Source organism: Branchiostoma floridae, chromosome 6, assembly GCF_000003815.2.
Source record: "Branchiostoma floridae strain S238N-H82 chromosome 6, Bfl_VNyyK, whole genome shotgun sequence".
NCBI lineage: Eukaryota > Metazoa > Chordata > Leptocardii > Amphioxiformes > Branchiostomatidae > Branchiostoma > Branchiostoma floridae.
The window spans coordinates 20,407,660-20,411,441 of NC_049984.1; positions in this window are offsets into that span (position 1 = coordinate 20,407,660).

Consider the following 3,782-nt stretch of genomic DNA (forward strand, 5'->3'; position numbering starts at 1 on the left):
TGAGAGAAACTGTGGAAATTTGAAGTATAGGAGAGGACTTTGGGCGGTTTTGGTCAACACCTTTCTGTGTCCAGACATAATACGCATGCTCTGAAACCGTCGGCAACACCATAGTCATGATCTACGGCGGATAGAGTGGGCATCTGGGCCTGGGTGACACCAGAATAGGTTACCTGGAATCATCATATGTAATTCGACACCGCGTATTTCATCAGTTTTTTCACTCGCACAGTGGCTTCATGTGGCGAAATCGGTAAGGTGTTTGGCCCAAACCCATAGGTACTATGTCTATGTTCAAAACCGCTGGTGTGCCCTTGGTAAAGGCACGACATTCCCCACTTCACTCAGGTGTAAAAATGAGTACGAGTCGGTTAGGCCGTCCGTTAAATGGAGGTCCCGTGTTTAGGAGAGCCACACCACATGCACGTTAAAGCGCCTGCCTACACTTATCGAAAATAGTAAGGGTCCTTCCCGCGTGAGTGGATTAAACCTTACAGTCTGGTTTCCGGGTTGAAAAGGTCATAGTCACCTGTTATGTTAATCCTTCCGAACATTTATAAACTACATAAATACAATTTAAGAAAAATAGCTAGCATCATGTAGTAAAAGTAGCTGACTTTAAATCTTTCTTTGTTATCTAAAGTATCTATTGCGAAACTCAGTGCCGCTCAGTGATGATGAAATTGAGTGCACATTAATTGTTTTGTTGTATCAGTTCTTCATAAGGACCTCATCAGTATATGCTAACACGGCGTTGAACAGGCGGAGGAAAAGCTACAGACCATGCATGCATTGTTCTTTTTGGAAGATGGGCTGCTATTCCTTCCCATTCTTGGCCTTGTCTGCGCATGTCTCAGACAAATGGTGTTTTGAATAAATCGGACGATAATTTGTACCACTATGTTACGGGCCGTAATAGCCTGGATGTGATGTGATGCGGTGATTCGAACGCCGACCGCGGAATTTGTAGATTGGTTTCAACATCGTGAAGGCATCGGCTGTGATTTTCGCTGAAAATCTGCATCTTTACAAATTGTACGGGGCTCGGGCGACGTCTATCAAACACTAATGATATATCCCCATGAGATGGTAGCATCTCTGGGACATGGACAAAGTGAGAATCGACTAATCCGGTAAAAAGCTACTATCTGGATTGTAATTACATTTGATAGGCGTTGGGAAGGAAAAGGTAAGGGTCAATTTTAGTTTTAGGACCTCAAGGTGTTCTTGTTCCTGCAGCATGACTTTGTTTTTTGTATCTTTTGACCTGGACACGCCATGGTCTTGATTTGTTTTGGTGGCGTATAGCTTGTGATGTGAGAAAGAAGCTGGTGATGTAAGGAAGAAGTGATGTACGTTGGGTTCCCTAGCAGCTTGCTCTGAAACTGCAGGGGCATTTTTGGCAAAATCTTCCAAAGAGCATTACGGAACATAGGAACGATGGATTTCTATGATATTTAGCATTTGCATAATTGATGAGAATATGTACACAATGATGTACACAATGCATTTTATACAAATTAGGACATAATTTGCATGATTACTGACGAACTTATATAAATCCATTGTTTTCCATAACTGGACTCCAATAAATGTAACACATGTCATTCATGACTGGTGAAACATAAACAGATACCAAACATGCAAATGAGGAACCGATTTGCATAACTAATGCAAACATGGCTAAAGCGCTTAACTAATAGTAGAAATGATGGGATTTTTTTTATTTGTGACATGTGGAAGCTAATCAGTGATGAACATCACCATAAATTATGCATAAATTATGTAAATGTGTATGTTATTTGCATAACATTTACAAAAGATGTTTCATGGATGTATGAGGTTGCTGAACTCTAGTTACGTATTATTTCTTTCAACTCTCTCAAAATAACATTACTTGGGTTTCGATCCAGGTTTGGATTTGTGTGTTTACCTCGTACGCTTTTTGCACACTGCCTCTGTGCTTTCTTATTAATCAGACAGACTTTAAACATAATATCCGTATGATGATGATGATCCGTACTGAAAGAAACAAAATTTGATACACAAGAACACGTCGGCGGGTATCAAGAACGCATGGTTATAATATTTCTACACAGATCACATCTACAATCTTATTTGACTACCTAGCAAAAGTCAACAAATCACATAGATTCGTGTGGCACAAGTACATCACGACTCCAAGGTGTAACACATTTGATAATTTGCAACCGTCAATAAGCGCCACGCTTCCTGGAACAAGCGGCTTGTGAGTGTGAGTGAGTGAGTGAGTGAGTGAGTGAGTGAGTGAGTGAGTGAGTGAGTGAGTCAACAAACCCGCTGCTGTATACCATATTTTCATATTGTGGTAGCTCAATGTTATGGCTTGTTTCTTTCTATATGAGTAATTGAGTAACAATGGTAGAAAATACGTATTTACAGGGACATAGCTAATTTGCTGCTACTGGTGTACAAACCAAGAAGATGTACAAGCACATACGAGGGGCGTGCAATTAGTAATGGTCCTGACCCATTTCCCAAAGCAGGAGATTAATGAAACTTGGCACAGTTATTAGTCTTTCTCTTCATAGGAATCACCCAGAGTTATGCATTTCTCCCATCGTTTGATGCAGCTCTGGACACCGATTTTGTAGGACACCCCAGGTTGGTCCTCCAACTGATGCCTCATCAATGGCACAAGAGGGACGACCAGGTCTGGGAGCTGTTTCCACAGACTTCCAGCCACGTTTGAATTCAGGATGCCAGCGTTTTACAAGGTCATATGATGGGGCATCATCACCATAAGTTTCATTTATTTCATCAAAAGTCTTCTTTGGTGTGCGTCCTTTCAAATTATACAAAAACCGGATCACTGCGCGACACTCAACTGGTTCCATTTCACACCTGGTCCATCTCGCACCTGACTAAGTTCAAACACCAGTAAATCAGAAACCACAATTAGTTCAGAGCTGTCTTTTGCAACATAACCCATAGAGATATGAATTATTACACATACAAAATTTCATTTAGATCAGACAACTGGAAGTGGGTACAAACCAAGAAGATGTACAAGCACATACATGTATGTGAACAGTATTACAGCGTGTTTCATTTTAATTGCAGAAGAGGTCTTAATTTGCGTAATCAATACATATGTATAATATATTAATGTTTCTCTTTTCTTAAATTGGACTCGTCAAAACTATGTAACTTCTATTGAAACTAAGAAAGCATTAAGTTGCAAAATCTTGATAATACCTAATGATTCCTAGGGAACTTAGGCTACGCTGCCTGTGGTGTCAGTGTCACCCTCCTGTCACTCACAGCACTTTTCCCCTTCAGCACAAGTCCAACCTTGTTTCAAATTAAGCTGTTCACTGACTCTGCTGTCACTAGTTGTCACTACTGCTGGTGACGAGTTCCATCGCTGAACTGACTGTTCTGACTGAAAAGACTGCCGTAATGTTGATATGGAACATGAGTTGGTCGTCCACAGGCACCCCACCTTGGTCTGTTCCAGTACTTGCCCTTCCAAGTTGTACTTCGCTCTCTGATTTCTCCTTCCAAGATGAAGAATTTTACATGTCCCGGCGTTAAAAGGTATTTGCCATACTTCTGAAGAGTTCTCTACTGCGTGGAGATCTGGTTGTAGGGCTTTCTGGTCTTCCTCGTATAGTATAGATCTGTAAATCATGCTGTCATCAGCGAAGATTTCAACTGTACTGCTCACGTCGCCAGGCAGATAATTGATGAAGACATTATGAACAATGTTGGGCCAAGAACACTCTTACCATCACGCCGGG